Consider the following 20335-nt stretch of genomic DNA (forward strand, 5'->3'; position numbering starts at 1 on the left):
ATCAAGTGAGCAATCAGACGTGATCAAGAAGGCAACGCTAAACATTTCTTTTTTGAACAAATTAACTACTGAAAGGCACTGAGAAAGAGAGAGACAGACAGACATCCTGACTTTGACCTCTGCATCTGTGGGCACCTGAGGGGAGAGTCTAGGGCAGTGGTTCTCAATCTTCCTAATGTCGTGACCCTTTAATACAGTTCCTCATGTTGTGGTGACCCCCAATCACAAAATTATTTTTGTTGCTACTTCATAACTGTTATTTTGCTACTGTTATGTCTCAGGAGACCCCTGTGAAAGGGTCATTCGACCTCCAAAGGGGTCGCAACCCACAGGTTGAGAACTGCTGGTCTAGGGCATCTAGAAAGTCTAGAATAAAGTAAATGGTAAAGTGAGTTTTCCTGGCCCTCTTGCTGATAACACCATAGAGAGAAGAGAAAGCCACAGGCTGGTTCTTGAAAAGCACTTTTGTATCACTAGGTCTTATGACATAGAATGTAGGGTTTAGATGCCCCAGAAACCCCCAGACTTCAAATTTGGGAAGTGAAAGAAGTGGTATGTCAGGATTTAGTCTGTCAAATAGCTTTCAAAAAGAACATAATACGATGCTATTTTGATTGCAACTCACTATGGGCATTTTGTGACTTTAAAAAACAGCATGGGAATGAAATTTTAAAGGGGTTCATGGGTTAATAAAAGAAAGAGTGGAAAAATACTGACGGCCTCCAATCTTCGTGCTCGAAGCAAGGCGATTTTCCCAAGGTCACCAAGGTAGTCGGTGGCTTAGCTGTGGAGCCAGACGAGAACCAAGAACTTCTGCAAGTGCACAGACTAGGTTAGCACCGCCCGAGTTCCTTCTGGAAAAACGTATTTCCATAAGCAATTCAACAAGATGGTTACTGGGGAGGATCTTAGGCCTCCACTCTTCCAGGCACCCTTGTTTTTCTTTCTTGTGGTGGCCAGCACCCAGTTCAGAAGGCAGACTGCACTGCTCTGTCCCCCGGACCCAGAGCCCACACCAGCAGCACCTAGCTCTTTCTCTCTTTCCAAATGCTTCATGTCCTCCAAAACCCAATTCCGAATGGCTGAGCTGCATTTTCACGTAGTGAACCCAGGCAATGAACTCTTAGTATTTGTTTATAAAGGCCCTCAAAAACCTGTTTGGACCATTACTGAATGAAATAAGCATATCAAAAAATGAAGTTCCAACAATGAGGCTGTCTGGAACACAGGCCAGCCTGAGGACCACAGTTCCGTCACATCCGGAGCAGGGAACCATCCCGTCTCTGTGCTTCTGCAGACACAACTCCTCATCTTCAGGGTGCTGTGTCTTGCTTTAGTGGCTCTGTACCAAGACACACGAGCCTTAGGAAGCCATTTGTCTACAACATCCCCAAATAAGCTGCTCCCCGCCGCCTCCTCACTCCTCAACGTTAACTTCTAAGCGACCTGATTGCCTCCTCACCACACGTCATTTCCAGTGGTGACAAAGTTGTAGGAATGACACCACAGCCCTGAGAAGATGGACTCGCTGGCAGTGGCATGTGGCACTTGTTCCCAGAAACACCCCACGACTTGGAAGGGCCCAGACAGGAGGCATGCTGCATTTCCCTGCGTAAATCAATGCTACCCTCCCCCTTCCACATCCAACAGGAAGAGCTGGGTGGTGTCCAGACTGGTTTCCATGGGCGCAGAACGGGCTCTGACATTTTGGAAACCACATCTGCTTGCACTAAGTACGCACAAGCAGGGGAGAAACTCTAACAGGGGGGCTTTCCTTGTTTGGAAGGAGGAAGACATGTCTTAACTTGCCTTCCATGTGGTAAGAAAGGCAATTCAATACCAATTCCTATCCAATGCCCAGGAACAAACACCGACCCTCATGTTGAGACTCCTGCATGTTTTACCGGATAACCTGAACTACGGAAGCATTTGGCAATCCAGAAGTTCAGTATTAAAATCTGCCTGTAATTCCACCGCCAAAGTTAACATGATTACAGGGCCCCCATCTTCAAATATCAAGTCATGTGGTTTTGAAGTTACGATCCTGTATCTGTGTGGTCTATCAGATCCAACTAATTGACAATCATTGAGTCACCTGCAACCATTGAAACTTGAAGAGCGTTTTCCCTCTCCCAAGGAGCCTATAGTCCTGCCTGCTTCTCTAAAACACTAGGAGAAAGTGAGAGAGGAAGCGAAAGAGACTTCTAAAGAAGCACACATTACTATGATTTTCATACTCTTTCTCAAAGGCAAAACAAAAGTGTGGAGACTGCTAATCCTACTTGTCTGTAAAGACTAGTAACAGTATCTGTTTATCCTGTGTGGTTCTAGATCTACTTACGTACAAGTCATTAACAATCATATGAAGTTGTATTTTTGGAAATTTTAATTGAGCATCTTATCTGGTCCATAAGAATACAGTGTTCGTGAGAAGAGCTATTTCAAGTTTTTCTGACCAGTGCGCTTGTCTAGCACTCTTGAGTGGGTCAAGAGTGGTCAATGCCTCCTGGGCTTTGAGGTCTGGACAAAGTGCAGACACGGCCAGAGACTGATTGCCAAGACGATCAGGAAGGGAGAACCGAGGTGTTTAGGTGCAGGAGTGCAAGGAAATACCACCTGAAAATTCACTCATCTGCAGCATAGCATCTAAACTTAAGACAGTCTGAAGATCAAAAGTTGTCATTTCTCTAAAGATGACTAAAGTAGGTGGGACAGGTGGTCCACAGGAAAGCAAGAGAGACGCCTAGCCACCTGCTCAGGGACTCCAAATGACCAGTCTCTTCTCCTCTCACATCTATTTGGGCAGAAATGAGGTTATAGAGGGTGACTGTGATCTGTTGTCAAAATTGGGACACTATTGAGAGGAAAGGGGGTCCTACCAATAAATACACCAGGACAATAGATGTGAACAGAATGCGCCCCAGGCAATCCATGGGTATAGTCATCTAGTCACGTGATTTATTCCTGCTCTGTTGTGCCCTCCACCCCATTCGTATCCTGAAATCTAATTCTCCGATGTGACGGTATTTTGAGGTGGGGACTTTGGGAGGTATTTAGGTCACGAAGGTGGAGCTCTCGTGACTTCTTGGATTAGTGCACTTATAAGAAGAGGCCAGAGACCTAGCTAGCTCTTCTGTCACGCAAGGATAGGACGGCAAGCTGGCAGTCTGCAACTGGGGAGGACCCCAGCAAGATGCCACCACGTTGGCACTCCGACCTCCGACTTCCAGCCTCCAAAAGTGTGAGAACAGTTCATTGCTTATACGCCACCCAGTTTATGGTATTTATAACAGCCCAAACTTAGACATGTATCCCCGCCCCGACCTCCCCAGAGACTTTATTAAGATGGACTACAGTCAATCAACTTGAGGGAAATTAGAGAAAAAACAAAACAAAAAAACCTCTTGTTACTGCATTTTCTTTAAAAAAAAAAAAAAAAATCAGTTCTATAGAATTTTAAAAACATCTTTCATAACTCAAAATCATAAGTTTGGAATCAAAGACTTGGATCTGAATTCTAACTCTACTATATCCTAGCTGTGTGACCCCAGGCTAAAGAAACAACCTCTCTGAGCCTTAGTTTCCTCACCTATAAACACAGGAAAAGAAATGTGTGCCTTATAGGTTTGTTTTGAGGATTAAATGAGCTCATGCACGTAAATAATTTTTCACAGAACATAGACCATAACACACGTTAAGTTGCAGTACAAGTACCATTAAAATGTAGCTTCTGGAACAATCTCCAACACAAAAATGTCCAATGTCAAACCACACAATGATCCCTCCTATGTCCCTGCCCTTCTGACTCATTCCTACCCATCTGCCTGTTGGCTTGTTTTTCAAGCCTCCTGGATCACAAACTATCTCTATGGTGACTCCATCCTACCTAACTCATGCATTGAAGTAAAAATTCAGAATGTTCTAAGAAGCCTAAAATAGGCATAAAGAGGTGGTCATTAAACACTGTTCTGATGGCTATTTGCAAAGTAAATACTGGTAACTTCACATCAAGAAGGCCTAAGATTCAGAAGAGGCAGAACAACTGTTCCTCAGGGTAGAGCGTCAGGGCTGCCTTCTTCACAAAGGTTGAATCAGCTTAACAATTGCTATTAACAAATGAAGGCTAGTTTTCCTCAAACTAGCTTTCCTCTTGCTTTATTTAAAGACCTTGAGAGTTAAGCGCCCTTAACCGCCCAGGAGAGAGCTGGTCTAGAAGGTATTTCGCACTGAGTTTCAGGTGACTCAAAGGTGTACTCTGAAGATTAGGCCAACAGGATCTAAAGTGCTGTAACCAATACTCCCCAGGCCGGAATTTGATTCAGGGTCTCACTGACAGTAGACCACCTGCTAACAGTTAACCACCTTCATTGCACTTTTCACTCAGACATCTATTTAATTCCTTAATCATTCCAGGAATTGATGAGACATGAAGGAGTATGGTATCTCCCTTCTCAAACAACAATGGCAAACTAATAAGAGTGGACAACTTTTAAAACACTGAGTTGCATTAAAAAATACTGAACAAGCATAAGACCAAATATTACAACTCTTGTACATTAAGGTTGAGGCCTGGGAGGAGGCCCTGCATGGGTTTGGAAATAAAATGTTGATGAGCATTATTCCAAGATTTTACAGTAATGAGTTAAGCAAGTTCTCGCCAAGTGAAATGATCTCAAGGTGGCTCCACCACCCCCCTAAGAAACTGTTTACAGAATAAAGAATTTCAGCCTTATGAACAAGTGGAATATTTCCTATATCAAGTAAACCCACCATCGAAAATCCCCCTTTCTCCAGCTCCAGCCCATGGTTGACCATGAAGGTAGAGCTTCCTTTGAAACAGGAGAGAATGACAACAGAAACAAACCCCAGTGTCCTTTTAAAAATTACCCCGCCTGGAAGGCTGTGGTATGTGGGGCAGATGGTATATGGGTAATCTCTGGACACCCAATTTTGAGGTGAAAAATAAAGTCTGCCATAAATGTAAAAACAAAATGCTGCATTTTCAATACCAATCATAGACTGAACAGCAAGAAATCGTAGATTGAAAAGAAAAGGCAAATGAAGAACACTGAGAATGGAAATATAAATAGGGGAAACTAATTCTTAAGTAACCTGGGGGTAGTAAGGTAGGTGGAGGGTGGGAGATGAAGGGCAGAGACAGGACCAGAAAATGGGGGGGAGGGGCTGGAAATTGCTTCATTATGCTTATAGGCTGTTTTGGAAAACCTTCTCGTTATATCACTGATATAATCAGAGTACACCCTCCAAATCCTGAGTACACATCAAATGCAGCTAAGATGACTACTCCTCTCCTTGTCTAATCCTACCCCCAGCAAGCTTTGCATGGGCTGCAGGAGCATTCTGAATCTAACTAGGCACTGTCCCAGATGACAAAACTTTCCAGATTTAGCATGTATCAAATAGGTTTTGTAGAAATTCACAGCAAGTATAGGTCACGCGGGTTATAAAGATGAGGCAAATAGATTGTACAAGCAAGTAATTTAAACATACCTTTAAAGCTATGTACAATAAAGAAAGTCTTGGTTAAAAATTTAAAAGCTCTATGGAATATCAAAAACACTTCTAGGGGACCCAGGTCCAAGATGGAGGCTTAGGTGAACGCTGAGCTCGCCCCCTCCCAAGAACACCTTCAATACACATCTATTATTTAGAGCAATTCCTCCTGAGAGACAACTGTGAGTCCACTGGGCTTTAGGAGATGAGGGAACAACTGGGGACTACAGGATTGAGTGTCATTGTTTACGTCTCCCTTGCACACACATAGCTGGTGGGAACTTCGTCCAGGTCCTCTGACCGACCTGCAGGGCGCTGCAGCACATCCCCAGCCACCCCTACTGGAGCTGGGTCTGGCAGAAACAGGAGGGCATCCCAGCATGCACAGGGGTGCCTCCACCCAGGGACTGATTAAATGCTTGTGGCAGGGTGCTGCTCCCCTGCCTGGAGAAAAGGCATAGCTAGCAAAATGCTGCAGTCCCCACCTGCAGGGCTGTGCTGTTCAGACAAAGTGAGGAGACAGTGGGGTGCTACTGTGCCGGTGCGGGGCTCCTGCGCCTGTGTGAAACTAGCAAATGCTGTGGTACCTGCCTGCAGGACTTCCCTACCAGAGAAAGTGCACACCCTGGGGCACTGCTATGTGCTCTCGTGGGGGGGCCGCTCCTGGGCAGTGCGGAGCTGGTAGAACGCTGCAGTGTTTGCACAGGTGACCGCCTCGTCCAGCGAAAGTATGGAGATAGTGGGCCACTGCTGCACACGGATGTGGGCTCCCCCATCGGGAACCAGTGCAGAGCTAGCAGAACTTTGTGGTACCCACACAGGGCTGACCCATGAGGAGTGAGAGGGGTGTGGCTGTGTACCTGCGCAGGGCTGCCCCACCCAGACAGGGTGCACAACCAGCAAAGTGCAGCTGTGAGCACACACAGACTGCCCCACCCCTAGAAAGGTGGAGCTAGTAGGGCTTTCAGACTCAAGCACTGGGAGCAGCCCCACCCAGAACCTACTCTGACAGCAGATACTTAAAGCAACAGGGCCTCTCCACCAGGCAGCCCATCAGACACACCAATCATAGCACACACCTGCCCTGATTACAACTGGCCTGCCAAAATTATTTGACATGTAATCTACAAAGAAACCTCTTTTGTCAAGACTGGAAGAGAGAGCTATTTCCTGCAATCCATAGGAACCAACACAGAAAGTCAAACACAATGTGGAGACAGAATAAGAAGCCCCAAATAAAGGAACAAGAAAAAGCTTCAGAGAAAAACTGTAATGAAATGGGGATAAGTAATTTGCCTGATAAAGAAAAGAAATGGTCTTAAGGATGCTCAAGGAACTGGAGACTAGCACACAGGCACTGAAAAGGAACATCAACAAACAGAAAATGTAATAAAAAACTGATCAGCGATGAAGATTTAATAACTGAAATGAACAATACATGAGAAAAAACTCGATGTGAGAGTGAAACATCAATTGGCTGCCTCCTGCATGCCCCCGACTGGGGATTGAGCCCACAACCCAGGCATGTGCCCTGACCAGGAATCAAACCAGTGACCTCTCAGCTCATGAGCTGATGCCCAACCCACTGAGACACACCGGCCAGGGTGCACATGGAACATTTTTCAGGATAAATCAGATAACTAGGCCACAAAACAAGGCTCAATACAATCATGAAAATTAATATTGTATCAAACATATTTTCTGACCCCAATGGCATGGAACTAAAGAATCAACTAGTATAGGAAGAAAACTGGAAAAAAACACAAATGCATGTAAATTAAACAACATGCTTCTAAACAACCAATGGATCAAAGAGGAAATCAAATAGGGAATCAAAAACTACCTTGAGACATGAAAATGAAAACACAACCTTACAAAATTTAAGGGATACAGCAAAAACAGTTATAAGAGGAAATTTTATAGCTATACAGGCCTACCTCAAGAAGCTGGGAAAATCCCAAATAAACAATCTAAATTTACATCTAAAGGAACCACAAAAAGAGGAACAAACAAAACCCAAAGTAATTAGAAGGAACAAAATAAAAATCAGAGTGGAAATAAACAGACGGCAGAAAAACAATTTAAAAAAATTAAACTAACACCTGGTTCTATTAAAGGATGAATAAAATTGACAAGCCTTAGCAAGACCCATTGAGCAAAAAAGAGAGAACACAAATAAAATTAGAAATGAAATATCAGACATACAACGGATCATTAAAGAATACTATGAACAATTATATAGCAACAAATTGGACAATCTAGAAGATGGATAAATTTCTAGAATCCAAGACAATGTTCTCAGAACTAGAATAAATAATCCCAACATTTATATGGAACAACAGAAGACCCCCACATAGACAAAGCATTCTTGAGAAAGAAGTACAAAGCTGTAGGTATCATGCTCCCTGACTTCAATTATACTACAAAGCTATCATAATCAGAACAGTATGGTACTGGCACAAAAACAGACAGACAAATAGATCAATGGACAGAATAGAGAGCCCAGGAATAAACCCATTTATATGATCAATCAATCTACAACAAAGGAGGCAAGAATATACAATGGAGAAATGATAGTCTCTTCAACAAGTGGTGCTGAGAAAACTGGACAGACAGAAGAAAAAAAAACCAAACAAAAAAAAACCTGGACCATTTCCTTACACCATATACAAAAATAAACTCAAAATGGGTTAAAGACTCAATGTAAGAACTGACACCATAAACTCCTAGAAAAAAACCTGGGTAGTAAACTATTTGACATCAGTCGGAGTAATATCCTTATGGATATGTCCTATCAAGCAAGGAAAACAAAATAAAAAATAAAGAAATGGAACTTCATCCAACTAAAAAGCTTCTGCACAGTGAAGAAAACCAACAAAACAAAAAGACAACTCAATGACTAAGAGAATATGTTCACGAATTATATATCCAATAAGGGCTTGATATCCAAAATACATGAGGAATTCATACAGCTCAATAACAAAAAAAAATAATACAATCTGATTTAATAAATGGGCAGAGGACAGTTCTTCAGAAAAAACACACGATGGCCAGCAAGCATATAAAAAGGTGCTCAATGTCACTACTTAGCAGGAAAATGCAAATCAAAACCACAAGGAGATACTACTTGACATGAATCAGAATGGCTATTATCAAAAAGTCAACAAAGAACATAGGTCAGCCAGAACGTGAGCAAATGGAACCCTTGTACACTGTCAGTGGGACTGCAAATTGGTGCAGTCTACAAAAAACAGTAAGAGATTCCTCAAAAACCTATAAAAAAGATCTACCATATGACCCATCAGTTTCACTTCTGAGTATTTATCCGAAGAAAACAAAAATACTAATTCAAAAAGACTCTATGTTCACTGCGACATTATTTACAACAGCCAAAATATGGAACCTAGGTGTCCGCAAACAGATGAATGGATCAAGAGGTGGTACATGTCAACCACAAATTATTATGCAGCAATAAAAAAGAATGAAATCTTGCTATTTGTAACAAATAGACGGGCCTAGAGGTATTCTAATAAGTGAAATGAGTCAGAGAGAGACATATACCATATGGCTTCACTTGTATGTAGAGTCTAAAAAACAAATGAAATGAACAAACAAAACAAAAACAGACTCAGGTACAGAGACCAAAGGGACGGCTGCCACGGGGAGGGGATGAGGGATGGGTAAAAACTGTGAAAGTGTATATGGTCAATAATATTGTGGTAAGTCTGCATGATGACAAATGATTACTAGAATTAGTGGAGTGATAACATTGTAAGGTATAAAAATGCTGAGTCACTATATTGTATACCTGAAACTAATAGAATATAAAATAGTACCCCAACTATATTTAGATAAAGAAACTTCTATCTCTCATATTTCTTGATTAATATAGTTTTACCTTTACTTGGGAATATCCATCCTGCTTTCAACACAATATATAGATGCATGTAAGAGCTCATAAGTTAAAAAAAAAATTTTTTTTTTTGGTTAATACTCACTCGAGGATATTTTCCCATTGATTTTTAGATAGAGTGGAAAGGAGGGAGGAAGAGAGACAAACATCAATGTGAGAGAGACACACAGATTGTTAGCCTCCTGCACAAGCCCTGACCAGGGTCCGGGGATTGAACCTGGAACCCAGGCATGTGACCTTTACTGGGAATCGAACCTGAAACCCTTCAACAACGTCCATGAACTCACTGTGTAAAGAGTGTCTGTGGGTATAAAAAAAAAAAAAGCCTAAAAATTTTGTAATGTGAGTCATCTTCTATCTTGTGTTTAACTTAAAATATCTAACCTAGTTTATCATCAACTCCTAGTTCAGAAAACAGTCTTTTGCAGTTAGGGAGCCTTACGTTCTTTGGCAAGCCCTATATTCATAGCTGAATGCAACCTTGAGCAGAATTTTTAAGTGTATTGCTTTCCTGCACTGCCACCCTGTGGAGTAATGAGAGAAGACACTCAGACTTGAAAGCATAACTGGATAGGACTCCTGCCCCCCCAGGAATCGAACCTGGACCTCAGATTTTGATTTGAACATACTGTTTTCTGGTATCATAAAATGGGTTGATATTTGTTTTTTATGTTGGTTGCTGGAATGTTTATGTTTGAAAGTTTGTAAATAAATTTTTTTTTTTTTTTAATCCTCACCGGAGGACATTTTTCCATTTTTTGTTCAGGTAGAGTGGGAGGGAGAGAGAGGAACAGAGGGAGAGAGAGAAACATCGAAAGGAACACATCGAGTGGCTGCCACCCACACGACCGACCAGGGCCGGGGACAAACTGCAACCGAGGCACGCGCCCTTAGCGGGAACCGAACCCAGGTCTCTCAGGACCGCAGGCCGACGCTCTAACCGCTGAGCCAAACCGGCCAGGGCTGTAAATAAATTTTATTTTCCTGCTGGTTTGATATAAATGAGCATTACATTGGAAATAATGAATCACCTATTAAAACAAAATTCATAAAAAACAAAACCAACTTAAAAAAAATTTTAAAACACGTTTTTACTGATATTTTAGAGAGTGGAGGTCCATGGTACAAAGCTCAATCCACTGAGCCACACCAGCAGGGCAAAGAAGAAACCGACGTAAAAGGATCAAGTGTCTTATCTGGGACTATACAGAAAGTGAGATTTGATTTGAGTTTGTCTCCAGAACGCATATCTTCCCATTTAATCCACTGCTGTGTTAGCTCTGAAGTGTTCGTAAGCTCCGAGATCGCCAGGTTCGTTACGGTTTGGACCATTATGATGTAACAGCAAGGTGCTACTTACTTTTTCAAAATAGAGAACCTGAGTTGTCTGCTAAGGCTGAGAGGAGACCGAAACCTCCCTTAGCCACACATTCATGAGAGCTTTATGTAATTACTGCACGTATTTTCCCTTCTGATCCCTCGATGAGTGCCTTATGAACACATCCAGCTTACAAATACCTTCCGACACAGCGAGCGGTCCTCCTGCGAGGTTAGACGCGCGCGTGTGGTCTGAGGCGTGGGGCTGAGCCGGGCAGGGGGCAGGGGGCAGGAGGCAGGCATTAAAGCGAACCCACGACTCTATTTCTGAGATAACAGGGCCGCCTGCCACGAGGCCTGCATGTAAGGGAACGAAGGTCCTCTGCAATGTATTCCAAGTCCCTCCTCCTCCGCTGTGTCCCTTTACGTGCCAACCCTGCTTCCTCACAGTCCGGCATCTGGGGCTCTGTTCCTTGAGTGACAGCCAGAAAAAGCCGACTTTAAAATGTGAGCTGGGGCAGGAAGACGGCAAATGTCATCGCACGAGCCATTTTCACCCATTAATGACCTCGCCATGACCCTTCTCCTGGTTGCCAGACTACGAAAAAAGTGCGTTTTAAGACAGGAAGACCGAATACGTGCCTCGTCCGACACCTGACGAGAGTGGGCAGCCAGCTGTAATTACTCAGGAGGGACAGGTCACGGACAGTGACGGGGCTCTGTCATTTACCAGAAGGACCATGCATCAGAGCTGCGGGGTCTTGCCCAGGATAACCCCGGCTTCTGATTCTGGCAGGAGCAAAGGAGCTGATCCTCTGCTGCCAGGAGTAAGTGAAGGAGAGAGAACTGTGACGTGAGGAATGTCCCGCTGGCCATTCCACAGAATGAGCAAATGCCCTCAGAAAGTCTCAGGGTCTCCAGGGTGGGGAGTAATCCCAGTGTTAAAAACGTTATTTTGTTCGCCCTGGTTGGGCGACATCCTGTGCACGGAAGGGCTGCTCGTTAGAGTCCCCAGGGCACAGGCCGGGGTTGGGGTCTGATCCCCAGCTGGGGGCGCGCAGGAGGCAGCCAATCAACGTCTCACTTTCACGTCAATGTTTCTTTCTCTCTCTTCTTCTCCTCTCTCTAAAATAATCTTTAAAAAATAGTATTTTTTTCTTTTTTGGTGTGCTTAATAACTCAAAGTTAATTATTTTAAAAGTATTTCCTTTGTGCAATCTTTCACAAATATTCACCAAAACCTACTTTGTTTTTTCTTAATCCTCACCCAAGGACTTTTTTTCCCACATTTTTGTTCAGATACAGTGGGAAGGAGAAAGAGGAAGAGACAGAGACAGAGAGAGAGAGAGAGAGAGAGAGAGAGAGAGAGAGAGAGAGAGAGAGACATTGACGTGAAAGGACACATCTACTGGTTACCTCCTGCACGACCCCAACCAGGGCCAGGGACGAATTGCAACCGAGGTACGTGCTCTTGGCTGGAATCAAACCCGAGACTCATTAGTTCACGGGTCGACGCTCTAATTGCTGAGCCAAACTGGCCAGAGCCCAAAACCTACTTTGACGGAAACACCCACTAGTTCCGAAATGACAACAGTAAAGCAGTATTTGCACAGTGGCGATTTTAAAAATGATTTTTCTTTCTGGTTAATCCTCACCCGAGGATATTTTTTCCATTGCCTTTTAAAAATTTTTTAGAGAGAGTGGGAGGTAGGGAGGGGAGGAGGAAGTGGGGAGAGGGGGAGGAGGGAGAGAGGGAAGGAGGTAGGGGGAGAGGGGGGAGGGGGAGACAGAGAGAAACATTGATGTGAGAGCGACACATGGATTGGCTGCCTCCTGCACGGGCCCAGACCAGGGTGAAGGATCGAACCTGTGACCCCCTGGTGCACAGGCCGACCCTCCATCCACAATTTAAAAGTAAACTGAAAAGTCTGGACGTTTGCAGCACAGATGCAATGGTGTATAACACGACCCTCAATCACAAACCAACCAATTCAATGGAAGACACAGAGATCTATTCTGAAGCTGGAGGAAAAGTTGGTGGTGGTGAAATTATTGAGAAATGATACATTCCTAAGGGCTTTTCAAGGCTAATTTTGAGACGCCTTGACTTTTAGACCTTAGCCACTGAGTAGGATCTGACTCTACTGTAAATATGGTTCAACGTGGTGGCTTAGTGTAGTTATTTCCCCAAACAGCTGGGGAAGGGGATGCCTTATTTATAAAAAGTGCTACATTAAAACCAACTCCTATGGAAGAGACTGGCATAAAACTGTTACATAGATAAAACATATTAGGGCCTGTCTGAAAACTGTATTTGGAGTTGCACAAATACTAGACAGAGGAGGTACTTGGCACTGTGAGTTCTAGATATGATTCTGACCATGACTTGCTGTGTGGCCTTGGACACAATATGTCACCACTCTGGTCCTTAGTTCCCTCCTCTGTGAAATAAGAACATCGGTTCCAATGACCGCTGAAGTCCTTGCAGCTCTGACAATTCATGATTGTATTTTAATGTTTTCTAAATGCCCACCTTAGCTGAATATCTTCCTCCTAGCAGCTGAATAACCTGTGTGAAAACCTAAACAAACTGTAACAAATTTTACTTCACAGAAAAAAATCAGTTATTAACACATTCTGCAGAGTTCTTCAGTCTGAACCAAGTACATTGCAACACGACCTTCCCCGGGTGCCCCCGGGTTCTCCAGGTACACAGAACCCTCCAGTGGTCAGTGGGGATTTCTAAGCTGGGCTCCTCCAACAATCTATTTTTTTTTTTAAATCGTAAGTAGGCAGAAGATAAAGAGAATAACAATTAAGGTTCACCTGCTTGTGCTTGATCATATGCGGAGTTTCTGGAACTGTGGGCTTGAGACCAGCTGTATGTACCACGTTACTGGGGTGGGGCAGTGTGGGAAACAAGGCAGATTTGAGGTGCTCACTGAACACCCAATGACCCAGGGTCTCCAAGAGTGGGGATCAGGACTTTGCTCCCTGGATGATCCTTTTACACCCTTTGAGAGTTCCCAATGTTGAGAGATGGATGTGGCAAAAAGTCCGTACATTTCGCCCAACAGCCTACATTAATGGAGGAATCCGCTGTGTGAGCCGGCAGATCGCCTCCACCAATGGAACTGACCTTGGAGGCACTGCACACCGAAAACTGAAAAGGTTCCCCACAAACCAGTTTAAAAATGGCACTGAGTGTGAGGACCTTGAGAGACATTGGAATGACCCTCACGAGACAGATCTGAGCTGGCAAGATCCATGTAAGGGACATTGCCTGTTGACAGGAAGCTGGGAACAAAGGGATGAGGAAGAGACAGAAGGCAGGAAAACAGGAAAATATTCACCAAAACAAACTGTGGTCACGTCTGGGTAGTAACATAGATTGTGGGTAATTTTTACTTGCTTTATATCATTCCTCTTATGTTGTTTGGATTTGCTTTTCAACGTGTGTTACTATTTTAATAATTATTAATAAAAATATCATTCAATGACTGACATAACAGAGATGAGGAAAACGGCTAATAAAAATAGCCTGGGAACAAATAATTTCTTGAGAATTGAAAATCCAGGATTATAATCCTAATACATTTTTTTTCTTTAATCCTCACCTGAGGATATTTTTCGATTTATCTTCAGATAGAGTGAGAGGGAAAAGGAGGGAGAGGAAATGGGGGGGGGGAGAGAAAGAGAGAGAAAGAGAGAACGAACCGTCAATGTGAAAGGGACACATGGACTAGTTCCCTCCCACATGACCCTGACCAGGGCCAGGGATGAACCGCAACCGAGGTACGTGCCCTTGACCAGAAACAAACCCGTGACTCATTGGTCCTCAGGCCGATGCTCTATTTCTGAGCCAAACTGGCCAGAGCAATCCTAATATACTTTTAAAAATATTTGTATTTGAAAGCATTACTTTTATTATTACATAATGAATTAATACAGTAAAACCTTTCATTCATGTTATCAAAAGCTATATTTTTTCCTCTGGATATTTTGCTAATAATTGAAGTTTCTGCAGCTTAATTTCTACTTTCTAAATAGCATTTTTCTCTCAAAAATGCTTTATATAGGTCCTGTATACATACACAATTGCAATTGCATGAGAATCTCCAAAAATCTGTTAAGTACTTAAACAACTTACTCAGGTTTAGAAAATGTTTATATCCAACAAAAGTAAATAAATAAAATGTAAATACATATTATACAGCAAGCGCAGTAAGATCTCTGTGAATTCCTCTTGGTTTGTGTTCATTGGCCGTTCACAACACTTCCCCCTAGTGTCCAAGTGATGGAAAGGCACAGAAGTGGGGAAACAAAGGACAGGGTGAGAGTCAAGTGACTGAGTGAGTGAGTGAGTGGGTGGGTGTTGGAGGAGGGGAGGAGAGTGAGGGTGACCATAGATCCTTGCTGTCTAATGATCAGGATGAACTGCTTAGCTCTGTCGCCCTACATCTGATTCCTTACTAGTCCCCGAGGCAACGATGAAAGTGAAAACATGAGCTTCTGCACAAGCCTTTAAAAAATAACAAAGTACAGATTTCCAAAACTGCCCTATTACGTCTTTCAGTGTTCACTCCCAGCCTAAATATGGTTTCAGAATCTCCACTGCATTTCACCCAATTTACTTCCAGTTAAAACATATCCCTTCTGTGGGAAACTGCACTGAGGAGTGGATTAAAATAAAAGCCTTTGAAATTTCAAGGACAGTGCCCCACTGTGATGCTGATAGCTTGGGGGCAGCTGTCTTGGTTTAGTATCATCACAAAAGTCCTGCTCAACCTGAGATTCTTCCTCCTCCTTAAAGCTCTGCTTAAATAGCAAGGCTACCCCATTCGTTCTGTCAGCAAACATTTTCTTTCCGCTGCTATGTGTCAGGAAAAATGGTAACCACCACGTACTGGGAGCCCACATCTGCCTCAGATGTTCTTATATCAGAATATACTCAACCCTACATTTCCCAAAAATATCTTCAGCCCTCAAATTCACCTTCTTTTAACCAGGGGGCCACCCCACTCTTGCTCATGCACTGACATTTTGCATGAAAAATGTCAGAATTTTAAAGTAAAATATGAGAAAAGAGACGTATAGATCTCAAATGTTACTAAAAGAATTTCTTCTTCATCTACCTTATATCCATTTATTGTGTGTCACCAGTACTGAAATTCTGGCAAGTGATCGAGTATCAGAAATATTTAACACTATAGAGCAAAACTGAGTATTAATGAAGTTAAAAAATGTAAAATAATCCCAAAGCAATCTCCAAACTTTCACATTTGAACCATTCATGTGTAATATGGCATCTCGAACACACACACACACACCCTATAATGAAGGTAAAGACTATAAAAATAAAGGAAAGGAGACTAGCCAAGAAGTGGCTATTAGTACTCAAAACACAAAGTAAATGTTTTCACTCACTTCTGCACATTTTAATCTCTATTGATCACAGCCATACATTATGTTTCTTCTGAAACACAGGGCTTTCCTTCTCCAATGTTTAGAATTAGAACTAAATTTCATTTTGTTGTTAATTTATAATTTGTCACTAGAGGGAGTAGTTGTTCTTTTTTTCTTTTTAAGCAAGTTTTTAACTCCCTAAAAGCAAAACACACACACAGAAATGTTTTATTATGCTTAGCATATATTTAAGTTTTAAAATGCGAATATATTGTAAATGCCATGGGTGGCCACATGGTGCCTGGAGGACCTTCTAATTTTTTGTGTTATTTTGGTTATAATTTCGTAGCTACTCCAGTTGAATTCAGCATGATGTTGAGGCTAAGTTAAACCTCTAATTTTCAGTGTTTTGAAAATGAATCTCTTCTGCTAGCATCACAATTATTTAGCTGTAAAAGTAAGATAAGGAAAAGGCAGTGTTCTGACGGCTGGCTTTATCCTCTAATAAACTTGATTTTGAAGCCGTTCTGGAACACAAATTAATACAATGCTTCAGATTATAAAACTAATTTAAATTTCCATGTTTAGAAAAAGATAAAACATGGTGGTTGCCACACACTAGGATCACAATACTTATTAAGCTCATGACACTGATTTACAAACATTCAGGGGTTCAGGGTTAGTCTACTTCTAGTCTGTCCCCTCCAACTTCTACTTTATTGCAAAACAAGAGCTGAACTTCAGATATAAACGCCATTCTTACTTTTACAAGCCTCGCTATGAAATTCACATATCATCGGCAAACAAAATTTCCCAAATAACCGCAGTAACAGCTGCAAATACGATTTTCTGGATAACTCCCAATCAGAATAGTAACCTAAACAATGCATTGTAGTTCTTGAGATTTTAGGCCCGTCCAGATTATCAGGGACATTTTTGAAAGGGCTGATGCAGAGTTATGTCATGTGTCCCAGACCGTCATTGGCACATCAATCGACGATGAAAACACACCGAGGGGACCAAGGCTCTCTCATATGATCACAGAACAGGAAAGAGCTTGCAAAACCAGAGAGCCCATGTGTTTCATACCTGCCTGATGCCAGTACTGAGAGTTATCAACATTACCTTTCTCCATCAGCACCGTTCTTCAAATTACAACCTGTTCGGTCACAGGCAGGAGGAGGGAGAGCAGGGGCCTTCGGTGGCCTGTGTAACACCCATCTCAAAGCACAGCGAACCTGGTGCCTCGGTGTTCGGACGCCTCTGCACTTTCAACAACTCATCTAGCCAATTGGACTTTTAAACCCCAGAGGGTTTTATGTTTCTCCATCCTGGAGAGATATATATTAAAGAACAATTTTTCTTGCCTGCTGTGAAGGAAAACATTCCCAGGAAGCAAATATCTCATCCATCAGAACAGAATGCACCCATCCAGGGCCAACTGAGTCTGAGAAAAGTGCATTTCAGGACGGGCTCCATTATGCCCCGGGAATCCATTCATCTCCAGGGCTCAAGCAGCTTGACTTGGGATCAATTAGTACTAATTCTGGGTATCTTCTGATATTCTCAGCATGTTCCCCTGCCCTCCTCATTTCTTAATTCCTACAATTAGCGGGAACTAACGAGTTCCCAGTTTATAGAAGAATTAGAGGTTTGGAGACTCTTGGGTGACTTCTTTGGGTTCAGAATGACGTTCAGTGGCAGAGTTTGATCAAAACAAAATATTTCCTTTCCCCTTTCTCTCTCTCCTAGTCTGTTCTTTTGAGCTTTTCTAACCAGCCAAGGGCAGATAACATGTTCAGGCTATTGAGTCCAATGCTATTTTTCAAATAGCAATGCCAAGGTTGTTTTAAAGGCCACTCTGACTTCAAAGGTTGATGTGGGGGTTCATCTACAGGAAGGAGACTAGAATACAGGAAGGTATTTTTATGTTATTAAGACACATTAAGCCTTACCCCAAAACTATTATAATCAATGAAAATTCCTTTGAAAAAAAAAAAAAATGGTAACACAGCACCCAAGAAGTGTCTGGAAGTACTGTCATGTGCCACCGAAGATGAGTTTATTTAGCCATTTAGTCATTCTGCTTTATCCTCAGATTACTCTGTCCCATATCTGAGAAGTGGTACGGAAGCAGGAAGCGTTTGCTTAAAATACAAACCTTCATGAGTTAGCAAAGGTAACAGGAAACAAATCCCACAAGTGACAGGAAATACCAGTGGCGTGTGAGACTGGGCAATCTCCCAGTGCCAACCGCTCTGCCAAATGTCACATCGCAGGCTCGGTGCACAGTGACTTGTCCTTGAGGGAAAAGGGAGACTTGTGTGTTTAAAGGCTGTAGGGCTTCCCCAGGTAGGAAAAAAAACACACACCAGGAAAATGAGGCATTTCACTGTAAAGCATTCTAAAAATGCCCCAGCCTGTGTGACACCGGGCATCAGGACAAAGGGAGAGCGGAGATAAAGCAGCAGCACGGGGTGTGTTGAGGATGGGGAAGGTTCAGGAAAGGTAAGAACAGAGGCATCCGCTGCTGCTGGAGGACAATTCTCCGCCAGGGAACATGCGTTCTGAAGGATGCCGAGTTCACCTCTTTTCCTGTCTAACCACAGGAGAGGGGGCCCGTGCTGCCCCAGCCAAGGCATCTTGGTCCCTGTCACCTGCATTCACTGAAACGAACACAGCTGGGGATTCCGACGTCACTGTGAGCCGAGGGGTTCCCTGGCCAAACGCGTCACGCACCGATTTCCGCATTTCATGCCAGGAAATGACAGTCACTGATTCCTGACTTTGATGGAAAGCGAGGCTCTCACCATCCTGCTGATTCCTGGGAGTGAAGTGAGGCTCAGAGGCTCTGGAGTGAAACGTGGGGGCCTGGTGCGGAGGGGAGGGGCGGGACCAGCACTTGGGAGACCTTGATAGGTGACCCTGCTGGAGGGAGTTAACTGTGCTGGGTCACCCACTTTAGAGGGTGACAGTAGATACATTTTAAGAATCTTTACCATTTTTTTTTTTTTTTTTTTATCCTCACCTGAGGACATTTTTACATTTATCTTCAGATATAATGGGAGGGAGAGAGGGAGGAAGAGAGAGAAACATCGACTTGAGAGACACACATCAACTGGTTGTGACCCCAACCAAGGCCAGGGACAAACTGCAAGGTATGTGCCCTTAGTGGGAACCGCTGAGCCAAACCAGCCAGGGCAAGTCTTCCCCATCTGTAAAGCTCTAGGGTTCTGTCCCCTTTAGAGGAACGATGCTAATACACACAGGGCCTCTAGACACTGGCATGGGCTCTGTAAGGAAGGAGCAGCCGATGGAACCCCACCCCCACCTGGAGGGAAGGCTCCAGACATCCTCTCCAGAGCTCATTAATTCACGGCCTAGGAGTGTAGATGGGACTCGGTCCCAGGCACCAAGGAAACCCAGAGAAGAGACAGCGGCCACATCCCCTCCAGCCCGGTGCGACTGCTGGTCCAAGACAGCCGGGAACACGGCCGCTCGGGCTCCGCGCCCGCCAAGCCGGGCAGGTGCGTGATGTTGCCTGGGGTTGACAGAGACTTAGAGCGCTGAAGAAAACCCAAAATAATTACGTAAAACTACGGCACTCTGGAGAAACATAAAATGTCGGCATCCCATTTTCAGAATTTATTTCTTCATTAGACAGGCAGGGAGACCAGGGCTCCCGCATCTTGTCTTCCTTCTGGCTCCGCCGGGCGTGTGCGAACCCCCGGGCACAGGAGCAGAAAGGCAGGCGGCCCCTGGCTGTGTTTACTGCCGGGCGCCGGTGCTCCATTTTCTGTTTTCTGAAACATTTGCCCTATTTTCACAGGCCGTGCACCTTCTTCCCTTACTACTCGCCCCCTGTGAGGCCCGGCACAGACAGGAGCGCTGAGCTACCTGCTCGGATTGCTTCTCTGCTCGTGTGTTTGAAGGGACTCTCCATGCCCAGCACCTCCACCTGCTCACGGGGGGCACTGGGGTTCGAGCCCGGCCTATTCTGTGTTTACTGGAAGCAGCTCCCTGCCCTACAGGAAGAGAGGAATTTCGTTGAAGTATCTCCCTTGGAGCTGTGGCTCCCTCCAGCTGAGCAGACATAAGCGGGATTGTAACCGACACTCACAGATTATTCGGAGATACTGTAATATTTTGGCCGATGGCTCCAGCCTTGTTCTGTGACTCCCTAGA

General features: G+C 43.7%; 1 protein-coding gene across 2 annotated transcripts in view; it reads right to left on the reverse strand.

Moving 5' to 3' along the window:
* The window catches only part of ANK3 (ankyrin 3), a 611274-nt gene that overhangs the window by 348980 nt on the left and 241959 nt on the right, over nt 1–20335 (reverse strand). The window lies entirely within an intron of this gene.

This window comes from Molossus molossus, unplaced genomic scaffold (genome assembly GCF_014108415.1).
Source record: "Molossus molossus isolate mMolMol1 unplaced genomic scaffold, mMolMol1.p scaffold_m16_p_17, whole genome shotgun sequence".
In the NCBI taxonomy this organism is placed as follows: domain Eukaryota; kingdom Metazoa; phylum Chordata; class Mammalia; order Chiroptera; family Molossidae; genus Molossus; species Molossus molossus.